At 35.3% G+C, this 12,500-nt stretch overlaps 1 long non-coding RNA gene across 1 annotated transcript in view; it reads right to left on the bottom strand.

The window, feature by feature from the left end:
* Positions 1 to 6,511: 6,511 nt before the first annotated feature.
* LOC137644471 (uncharacterized) overlaps positions 6,512 to 12,500 on the bottom strand; it is a 49,607-nt gene continuing 43,618 nt past the window's right edge. The window contains exons 2-3 of the long non-coding RNA XR_011045159.1: positions 8,721 to 9,017; positions 6,512 to 6,633 (exon numbers count right to left, since the gene is read on the bottom strand). This is a non-coding gene — a long non-coding RNA (uncharacterized lncRNA). The remainder of the gene's footprint in view (positions 6,634 to 8,720; positions 9,018 to 12,500) is intronic.

Genomic DNA, 12,500 nt, shown 5'->3' with positions numbered 1-12,500 from the left:
AGCATTAAAAGGCATGAAAAGATGCCAGACAGCAGGAAAAGATAACCTAACAATTGATCTAGTAATAGATGGAGGAGTTTTCACAGTGGTATAACTCGCTGGATTTCACAAAAATTGTCTGCAAGAATTCTTTATGCCTACAGTTTGGAAAAACTATTATACTAATTCACATAAAAAAGGAGAAAAAAAGGCCTGAAAAATTACCGTAGAAATAAGTTTAAATAAGTAAGTAATATAAGTAATATGTAAGATGAAAAATATTAGAAAAATAACCATATTAGGCCGATTAGAAAAACAGATTTTAATCAACCAATAGAGCAGATAGGCGTTAGAAGTTGGTATTAAACAACTGACCATATTCATGTAATTAATCGGCTAAAGGAAGAATCAACAAAAGACAAACCACTATGTATGGCATTTATAGACTATGAGATAGCTTTTGATTCTCTCATATCTTCAGCAGTAATGAAAGCTCTTCAAAAACAAGGGATAGAAAAATGTTATGTTAGAAAACTTGAAGATATCTATACAGGAAGTACAGTAATCCTAAAACTGTATAAAGATAGTGAGAACATTCTGAAAATTCCGATTGAAAAAGTAGTTAAACAGGGAGACCCCATCCCTCCTAAACTATTTACAGCATACCCAAAAGAAGATTTGAAGAATTGAATTGAGAAAATGTAGGAATTAATATTAATAGGGAATACCTTGACACCTTAAGATTTGCAGATGACATAGTTGTGTTTAGTGAATCATGAGAGGAATTACAAAAGATGATATAAAATTTGAATACAGAAAGCAGAAATGTAGAACTGAAAATGAATATGAATCAAACTAAGATAAAGTTCGATGAAAATGCAGAAACAACAAAAAAAGAGTTATGGACGAGCCTCTGGAGATTGTTATTGAATATACGTACTTAGTACAGACAATATGTGTTTCCCGAGAACACGAGACCAAAATCAAAATAAGCATGGAATAGAGAGCATTTGGTAAACAAAATGAGATTATGAAAAAATACCATTTCTCTAGAAAGAAAATTTAGTGAGATGGTCCTACCAGTATCAACTTATGCATCAGGAACTTAAAGCCTTAGAAAATAAGTTAGTTACAACTCAAAGATCTCTGGAAAGAATAATGATCGGAATAACACTAAGATATAGAGAACGAGCAAAATAGATACGAGAGCAAACTAAAGTAGAGGATATTTTAACAACATATCAGAAAAAGAAATGGACATGGGCAGGACATGTAATTAGAATGACAAACAATAGATGGACATTAAAAATAACAGAATGGATCACTAGAGATTGTAAAGAAAAAAAAATACGATGGATTAACGAGCTAAGAAGGTTTACGGGTGTGGACTGGCACAGAAAAACCATAAAAAGACGCAAGTGGGAGGACATGTCTGAGGGGTTTGTTTTGCAGTGGGCTAGTGACGGCTGATGATATTACACACACAAACACATACACACACATCATATATATATATATATATATATATATATAAACATACATATATTCGTTTTTATAATTAAATCGGCGGTAAAGGGTGAAGCAAAGAATAGCCCTTACCCAAATGCAAGGCTAAGAGTAACCCACAATAATTATTCCTGTTGAAAAATGAGTGAAATGTTTGCTCGTCTCATCCATCTCCCAACTTGAGATTTAAATCGAACGAGTGAGAGCGGTGTGCCACGGTGGCCCAATTGGCCAGGAAATACATTACTGGGGAGCCAACTCCCTATTGGTATATTACCCCGTGGGCCATATGGTCGACGTAACATATTTTCTATGATAGAGTTGGAGAGTAAATAATAACGTAACGGAAGTTTCATGGAAATTTTTAAATAATAAGTAAGAGAAAAGTTTGTATTGAATACGATGATTTCGTGCATTGAGTAATTTTCTTTAACAAACCGAGGGATATGTAAAAAATCAAGAAAACTACAATATCTTTCAAGTTTATAAAATGCAAGACATGATAAAAATCCATATAAAAGTCCCCACGATTTCCCATATGAATAAACATTAAAAACACTGCTTGCTTTTCACAAATTTGTAACTGAGATAAAAGTCAACATCTCGGTTTAATGGTTAAAAAAAAAAAAAAAAGTCTCAAGGCAAAAATAGACATTTGGCAACCACCACACTTTGCGTCACGATACCTATAAGTTCACATCCGAATTCTACGAATTGCCAATGGTAGTCTACAGTAGAGAATCAGAACCTATATAAATGGAAAGATTTCTTTTACTGCAAATGCATTATTTACGAATAGTGGATATCCATACACTGATAAGAATTTCCTATAAACACGAAAATTATCGACAACTGAAACAAAATGACCAATCTTACAAAAGTATTTCATATTAGAACTAAAATATGCATAGCCTTCGTGTCACATGACCGTAAAATGCAAATTTATGGTTAGGTGTGATGAGTCACGCCGAGACAAGCAAGCTTCTTGAGAGAGATAAAGAAGAAATAAAATCAGCCTTTTGCGTCAGAGGGATAAAATAAACCCTATTTTACCTTAGCCTAATTAGCCATGGAATATTCGGCTTGATATGAATGAATGATTATTTCAAATTAAGGTAAATTCTTGTCATAGTACAGCCGGTTAAACGAAAACGAGTTGATCATGTTACAAAAAAATACTTGTAATTATTCATACTTAATTAAGAGAGAGAGAGAGAGAGAGAGAGAGAGAGAGAGAGAGAGAGAGAGTCACTTATTATCACTGTCCCACTATCTCTGACAGGTTGTCAGGCGAAATAAGCTATTGGAAAGCAAAACAAACGGCATAACCAAATTGGGGTATTCGGGTCGAGCTCCTCAAAAGCCCCTCCCGGAACAACTGAACTATCATCAAAATGTGCACCCAATGAAATGAAGCCATACCTTAGGTGCATACACGTATGTATATATATATATATATATATACCGATTATACAAATATATATATATATACATATATATACATATATATATATATATATATAAATATATATTTATATATATATCGTATATACAAATATATATATATATATATATACACACACACACATATATATATATATATATACATATATATAATGTGTATATATGTGTAAATTTATAAATAGGCCTACACATTAATCATTTTATATACCTAAATGTATATAAGTATTATATATATACATATATACACACACACATTATATATATATATATATAAATATATATATATATATATATGTATATATATATATACATATATATATATATACATATATATATATATATATATATACACACACACACACACACACATTAATAATGAACTCTACCTGACTTTCTTCTTTAATTCAAAGAGATTTCATTGTCCTTCAATTACAAAACGGGAAGACTAAGTCAAAGTACATCATTTCTTTGATTTGTTTATAAATCTTTCACTCACTCGATATTCTTAAACCGTACTAGTGTTGGTTTGCTCTGAAGGAAAGGAATTGGATTTTCTTAATTTCATAAATCAAAGACAAATAAAATATCTTACAAGTTTATATGTAAATGGAAAAGCTATAATAATAGTATAATTATTTCCTTAACTTTTAAAACTATTGTATGTGAATGTTTCACATAAACATTCAGGATAACATACTAATTAACGATTCTTATTTACTTTTCTTGATCTCCCCATACTGTGTTTGGGATCACAAACTCTAGTCCTCAAATATGAAGACTTAAAGAACGATAAATACATAAAACTTCAAATCGCATTACCATTCGAAAACTGTAAAACAAATGTAGCTTCCCCTTTTTACGTGACTTTATACAGGTGAACAGTTCTATCATCATTCTCTTCCATTCCTTAGTAACTTTCCCTCACCAAGACTTTCGTTGCACAACCTGGTTTGCCACCCGATCACGCTATCAAACCTGCACCTTACCATCTTGTTAAACCATCAAATAACAGGAATCTTTTATCCTTCAGCATATTCATTATCTTGCTTCAACAATAGCAGTCACTTACACATTCCACTTTTTTTTTTTACAAAACACTTTGATCGGCATAAAATATTTCTTGTCTTTACACAATGTTTTTCCTCAAAAAATCCTTAGTCAGACTTGCTTCCTCAGTTAATATCCTGCAATATGCATTGTCTTCTAGGAATCTAAGTAAAGTTATGCCCAAACAGATCTTACAGTCTTTTCTGACACCTTTACCTATCTTACAAAATAACACTATTCCTCTGATCCATTCCTTTGGAGTATTACCTCATCTAGATATAGCATAATTAGCCTATTCAATTGCCCTATCACACTTTCTCTCTTATATCCACAGTTTTCTCCTGTAATTCCACAAACTCTTCATTCCTTTCCCTTCCTCAGTGTCTTCACTGGTCTGGTCCTATCCACCATCGTTCAAAAGCCCTTACAAACTTACTCTACCCTTTTGCATCATCCAGCTCCATCCCTTGACATCATCCGCATACAACAAATATTAAAAACACTCCCTCTCTTCCATGACAGCATCCCTTTCAAATATCATCTCTAGTCTGTTTCCTTTACAACAAGAGGTCCCCTGAAACGAACATCTCTAAGTGTTCATCTTGAACCCTGTGTATTTATCACCAACCTGAGTTTCTAGAGGATGCAAATAAAGAGATTTTTGTGAATAAGTTTGGAAATGGGCTTGAATTCTTAAATTACTTGGTTTACAATGAAAAATATTTATAAGAATATCTAGAAAACAAAAATAGCAAGGGGAATACTTTGCTAAATTTTGTGTTAATACGCAGTAATCTCAAAAACAAGTAAAGAGATGCATCTACTGGAGAGAGCGAGACTAATTGGAGATTATAATAACATCTTACGTTCGAGTTGGCAGAGGAAGGGGTGAAAATGTGGCTATGAATGTAATTAAGACAGTGGCGTTTGAGATAAAGGCAGTGTGAAGAGCGCAAAAGAAGAAAAGGCTCATGAAAAAATTTCTGGTTGGAGTCCTGGAGTCAGCAGGGAATGTTTGTGGTCATAAGACTGTACGAATTGGAAACAAAATCACGAAGTGGTGGCGTAAGGAATATAAAGTTTAATAAATGAAAAAGTATAAATTCTAATCGCATGATAAAAGAAAACCTTTTGTATAGGATGGGTATGGTAGCACAAAGAACATTTGAGAGAGAGAGAGAGAGAGAGAGAGAGAGAGAGAGAGATAGAGAGAGAGAGAGAGAGGGTATACATAAAAATCCACCGTATGCATGTGTGTACAAACATAGAACAAAATCCATCACTTGATGACCCCTCAAGATAAAATCTGAAAACAGCATCATGGCTGACAAAACAACCACACCGTATGGTATCAACGACAAGCTGACAAGAAGGTAGCAAGGCCAGAGTAGGTGAGCCTGGGTCATGTGTCGTGGAATGGAAACAATAAAGAGGAGCCAGACATATGTCACCGGGAGACTCTTTAGAACTTCCACCTGACATACCTCGCGGTGATAAACTAACCACCATACTGAAAATACATCTGCTACTCTGACGAGACTAAAAATATGAAGAATGTTTTATGAAGACCAACTCAGATGTCGGCTTCTAGATGGAGGAAGGAGGGAGGGAATGAAAATAGGGGCTGATGAAAAGGAGGCGAAGTAGAGGGAGCATGAAGGGAGAGAAAGGTGAACATTGTTGATAAGAATAATTGTCTGAAATATGTGTTAATGTGATATAGTGTTAAGTATTGTAGAAAGTTAAAGGACAAAACACAAGAATATGGGTTTTATGCATATAACAATCTCTCAGCTAATAGTGATGCGCTGATAATTAAGAGCAATTTACATTGTTAGTGCCCAATGCTACAGTTATTGTTGTGGTTGATTTAAATCCCTCTCTGGTTACGGCTCCTTTTCCCTTTCACTACACATACTGTAAACCTAATAGTCTGGCCTATTTTTTACACATTCTCTTCTTTCCTCATATAACTGACATCACTAAGATAACCAAACAATTCTTCACTGGCTTCTTTCCATTTGGTAAGGAAAGAAGACTCTTTAGCTATGGTAAGCAGCTCTTCTAGCAGAAAGACACTCCAAAATCAAACCATTGTTCTCTAGTCTTTCGTAGTGCCACAGCCTCTGTACCATGGTCTTCCATTGTCTTAGGATAGGGCTCTCTTGCTTGAGGGTACACTTAGACACACTATTCTATGTTTCCTTATCTGCTTTCCTTACTGGGCTATTCTCCCTATTGGAGCCCTTGGGCTTATAGCAGCTTGCTTTTCCGATTAAGCCTGTAGCTTAGTTAATAATAATAATAATAATAATAATAATAATAATAATAATAATAATAATTAAGCTGACCCTAAGCCAGCACGGGCCCTTGCTTCTTAGACGATGAAACAAACTCTCAACAATAAGAGAATCCGTTCAGCAGTAAAATTATCATGATTTGCACCTAACTGAGTTGGAATGAATAAACAACTTTATAAGGAAGTAAAGGGATAAAGTCTTTCAAAGCAACTTACCCGAGCTTGCTTATCAATGGTACGTTGAGGCATAGCCCTGCCCTTTTCCCTCAGTGCCGGGTGCATCATTTCAGGGTACAAGTGGGGTGGACGCTCAGGACGGGCATGGGGACCCATACCCTCTGAAAAAGAAATAATCCTAATTAAGAAAAACATACCCAAGGATAGGGAAACTCACATTTTCGGTCAACAATAACAGTCGCAGTTACTGTTCATCTACTGGATACGCAAATTGTGTAACAGCATGTACCCATATTTGACAGAATTGAAACTTACAACAGCATTTCCTTGTAACCTTTTCAGATCGGACAGAGACCAAAGCGTAAAAAAGAAAAAACAAATAAAAAGTAGCCAGACGATGTCCAGCTGTTAATTTTGGCTAAAGAGAACACAGGGCTTCAGCCAAGTGTTAGGTAGCAACATGTTACTTTACAATCTGATTGCAGTGCACCTATTTGCTGTCTTTCGTACTAACAGGTGAATTATGGTCAGTTTTAGGTTATTTATCACAATGGATAAACACCTATTATATGCTGACAAGTACCCTACTAATGCAAACATTTAGGATGCTTCATAAACATTGTTAGTGTACATTACAAATAACATCAGTGTTAGAGAAAATCAAACATACAATTCAAGATGATATCGTATATAATAATACTAGAATCACGAAGACACGTGTGTGCAAGAAGTCGATGACATCGAACGTGTATATATAATGATAAGACCATAGCATGTGGTGTTGATCATGATGGAAATTTTGCTCCCAAAAAGGGTTAACTAGATTCGATACGATTATGATATACAGTATGTGTATATATAAATTAGATACGTATTGCCACGAGATTGTAGTATGGATGTGTTTATAGTGATGGCTTACAAAACAAGAAAACAAAATCAACAAGTGATAGTAAATGCCATTAGATTTTAAAACTAGATTCGTCAGAGCGATCGATTATGTCAATTACTGTAAGTGGGTCAATTTTCAGACGTTGACAGGCAATCCAATGCGTTGAAGAATTCAACTTCGAAGTTGTTATTCCAGGAGAAACCAGGACGGTAATAAGTCATAAGTTCAGTCCTCTTCTGCAAAACCGAATCCCACGTAGAAAACTTTCATAAATGACTTTTGTCATATCTCCGATGAGGGATATTTTCAAATAAAATACCATACAGTAGGTTCGTCAAATGTCGTCCATTAATTCGTGATACGTAGAATATTGTCTGTCTTTACAGAAGAGAAAATGCTCAAAACAACGTTAGTGGTATTGATGAAAAAGTATAAATGTGTGCTTGGTCAGATTCATTTTTCTTACTCGATACTAGTTTCTTTCTCCGCTATTTTATATCCACTTATCCCTACTCAACTTCAACGTGAAATAAATGCATCTCGTTGAAAAAGGGCCGCGCTCTGTATGAAGACGCCAAGTTCCTAACCAAAGGAGATTTTGCATAAGGATCTTCCTAGTTTTAAATCATGTCAGAACTATCTCAAGGTAATGCATAAACCTGTTCTCGACTTAATGGCTTTTGTTTTGGGTTATCAATAACCAATGCAAACTATAACTCCTTGGGACAAAATTAAATAAGGGAAATATCGTCTCATTGCTACTCTACTATTTTCCCCACGAAATTTTCAATACTCAAGCCTATTTTCATGACCCAAATTTGTTTTGTCAATTATTTTTAATTTAATTATTAAAGATTTTTTTTTCTCAAATATTCTTATTCAATATTTAAATCTTCACTGAGTAAAAGTTTATACTAAGAATATTCTACTGATATTTCAATCTATAGTTTTAAAATCATCTACGCACCTCTGAGAACTTAATTTGCTCGATGCATTTTATATTCAACGATACTTTGACGACTTTGAGGACGACCATAATTTCCTTGTCAAACGCATCAATTCAAACAAAAGTTGTTAACATACAGGATTAATGTTACCATACGCAAAGTCTATTACATGTTAATCTTGATATATATGGAATATTAATTAATGAAGCAATTGTTAGTTTCATTTTTACGAAACACATCAGGGGATCACTAGTGTGTCAACAGTGTAATAGTACCGATGAGCGTATTGTTAACTTGGGACGTTAGCAAAGGAACAAATCAAACGCAGGGAAAAGTAAAGTTAGTCAAACACAAGCAACACTTCATCACTCAATGGTGCCAAAGGCCAGACCTGCGTGCCATTGGAACTCACGAGGGAGATAAGGGCGTGGCCTGACCCGAGGGGGAGCCGCGGCTGCCACAAGAGCGGGTGTCAATGAGTAACGCGTGGCTAAGCAATTCGTCAGGTTAGACTCGTCTTTGCCTAGCCTGACGTCGCTGACGAGGGCCTCCGACACCTCGACGCCACAGGAGGTCTTGAGGACCTGCCAGCACTCCTCGCCCGTCCACCTCACGGGGGTGCCCGCATCAGCAGAGACATGATGCTGCTCCTCCAGCAGGTAGCACAGCTGGTGCAGGAAGAACACGTTGGCCTCATCCTTCCACAAAACTGTTGGGGTTTGGTTAAGAACAGTGTGACCATGATGACCTCACAGTGAAATGAACATCTTATCAAACTAGCATCGTTACACAAAACCTTGGTGTTGCTTACTGATCTGGACGTGTACTCGCTCTGCACTTTGATACAATAAAGTGACTTAACAGAAACACCAATGCTTATGAATTATTGTTGTATGACTTTGCGCGTTCCAGATAAACACATAGATAATAGGGGTTGGATAACATAATACAGAATAAATGTAGCCTATAAAGACGCAAGTACATCTTTAACTGTCTCGCTAAACTTAATGTAAAATAAAGGTATCTGCACCTCGGCATATTCGTAAAATTTCTCATAAAGAGTGTGAAATAATGTTGGACTTTGAAATCTTTAAAAGTCTACCTATTTCGTTTAAAGGTCATAATGCAATAAACAGTAGTAAACTATGTAAGGGAGGTTAAAAACATGTTGCGATTTCCGTAGATTTGTACAGTATAGCAGAAAGTAATTAATTCCACAAATTCTTCGGCAAAGAGAGAGAGAGAGAGAGAGAGAGAGAGAGATTGATTTAAAGTTTTCAGGCATCCTAGCATCCTAAGAGAGAGAGAGAGAGAGAGAGAGAGAGAGATTAGTTCCAGGTAATTTATAAAATATTCTTGCATTGGAGAATGTCAAAGCATCACTGCTCTCTGCTGGTGTTTAAATATGTAATCTAGTTCATCTCTTAAACAGATATATATATATATATATATATACATATATATATATACATATATATATATATGTATACACACATATATATATATACATATATATACATACATACATACATACATATATATATATATATATATATTATACTATAATTTTCTCACTAAAACTAGTGACTTACTTTTTTTTTTTCAAATACGCCACAAATACGCTTTAATATCGAATTAATAAAGGAATTTCCCCATGGGTCTGAAAAGCCATGGCAGAAAAAATTCAATACTAAAGGGTATTTGTTACTTATTTGAATATATATGTGTGTACAATATATATATATATATATATATACACACACATATATATATATATATACATACGTGATTTTAATCAATGTAAATATCAACCACAATGGCATTTAATACCGACTTATCCAGCCAGAAACTAATACCATAAATGAATTCCAGTGGATATGTATTCCAAAGGTAGAATTCGGTATTAAATGCCATTGTGGTTGATATTTACACACACACACACACACACACACACACATATATATATATATATATATATGTGTGTGTGTGTGTGTGTATGTGTGTGTCTGTACGTGTGTTTAAGTTAACCTTGTATGCTGACATGGAGTACCCTGAAAAACACCTGTTCCATCAACATGCGTCTTGGAGGCCCAAAATGGAGGATGATTATTATACATTATGCATTTGTCACCAAACCCAGGCGACAAGTAGGTTGCTTGACTGCATGTGTGTTAGCCTTGGAGCCAGTTGCCAAAGTTTTGTTGCCTTTGGATTAAACTTCGCTTGGGATTTGGTGGGAAGACGGGAAAAGCCTTCGTTTTCAAGCGTACATGTGCCAAGGAATGTCCCAAGTTATGTTACCTTTTGAACGACAAATACACTTGACAGAGAGAGAGAGAGAGAGAGAGAGAGAGAGAGAGATTGTATTTTAAATTGCGAGGTAGAATGTTAGTGGGAAAAAAGGGATTGATAAAAAAAGGCTCTTAGGAGTCATATATTTACTTAACTAAGATTTAAATCGTACGCAAATAAAAATCTGGAATAAATTTGCATATTATCTCGCGTTGAAGACTTTGGAGTATTAATATATCTTGAGTGCTATCAAAAGATGTTTGCACAGCAATAGCTGAAAAAAAATTACCTCCGTAAATTTTACGTGAATATTTCGTAGCCAAAAATCATTTAATTTTCTTCATTTGGAAATCACGTTTATTTTATCTTCCTGTGATAAATGGATTATCTGCAATGCTTAACATGAAGAATTATTTGATGATAACATGTACTAAAAGAGGAGAGAGTGGGAAACATAAGGGGATTAATAGAGCGAAAACTTGTATAATTACAGCTCTATTCTTATGTAGTTTTAATGCTCCCTAAAATTTCATATTTTAGCTTTTAACAGGATTTTCAATTAGCCTAAATCTAATGTAAATAAAAAGTACCGAAACGATTTCCTATACCAATTGTATATCGTTACAACTAGCCTTTAAAAGTAAGGGTAATAAGTCTCATCGTCAAGAATTCAAGGTTCCCTCTCCCCCTCTTTCTATCCGCCAAACGGTGATCCACAACCGATGACAAACAACCAGGGGATATGTAATTCCTTGCTGAGGTATACAAAGCATAATATATTTCCTGGAAGAAACGCCGGTCCCTCGGTTAGCGAGCTGAGAGAGAGAGAGAGAGAGAGAGAGAGAGAGAGAGAGATTTTACCTAGCCTCTCAAACAGAAGAAAAAAGTTCATGAAAAGCACTTCACTTTCAAGCAGATTTTATGCACTGTAGCCAATAAACTCTCTCTCTCTCTCTCTCTCTCTCTCTCTCTCTCTCTCTCTCTCTACAACACACAAGGCTAATCTGAAAACATTTCTGCTGCAAATATCCTCTGAAAAAATCACACACTATATGGCCGTAAAAACAAAACAATGTCCACACGCATATTTTCCATAAAAGGAGAAAGAAATAATGTAATCAATTATCCGTTTATCGACCAGAGCTTGAGTTCTCTTTACCCCATACACATAATCACAGCCACTTGTTATATATATAGCAACATTCTGACTCCACTTTGCATAGACAAGAGGTTCCCAAAATAGAACTTCTTTCCGACCTTCTAACACTGAATCAACACAGCAGTGCGGCAGGTTTCATCTTCGTAACATAGGTGACCACACCATCCTTTTTGCCCAGATTTTTCATTCTCTCTGCAAGTCCAAACCACAATACTCAACGATGCACTGATTGATTCATATAGGCCTTTACTAGCCCCTCCACACCATTCTAGATTTTCTTTTATTTCTGATTCCAACTACGTATTGCCAATTAGTTTTGTTTAAATTTTTACTCGCCTACATTATATCCACTTCAATTCTGCATAGCTCATTAACCCGACTATTCTATATCTTTTAATCTTTGCAGCCTTTGTTTCTAAGTATCTGCACATATACATTTGTATGTTTACGTCTTTACTTAGGTACTATTGGACACCTTGCTCCGAAAAAGTCCACCCTATCACACTCTTACTTCGTGGCGAGTAACAACAACAAAGCTAGTGTAGGGAGACAAAGCAGAGGTGGTAGGCTGGGATAAACACAGGAACTCGCTGCGTAGTAAAGGTGTGGTTCGGTACACCTCCTCAGAGTAAGTTGTACCTGGAAATCCCGTGTCCAACTGTACAAGTATCTGTTGTCTTATCCGTTCCCCACGTAAATGTATTACAATTCTTTTCCTGATCTCTTCACTACAAGAATGAT

This window comes from Palaemon carinicauda, chromosome 1, assembly GCF_036898095.1.
Source record: "Palaemon carinicauda isolate YSFRI2023 chromosome 1, ASM3689809v2, whole genome shotgun sequence".
In the NCBI taxonomy this organism is placed as follows: domain Eukaryota; kingdom Metazoa; phylum Arthropoda; class Malacostraca; order Decapoda; family Palaemonidae; genus Palaemon; species Palaemon carinicauda.
This window is presented reverse-complemented; position numbering and strand designations above follow the sequence as displayed.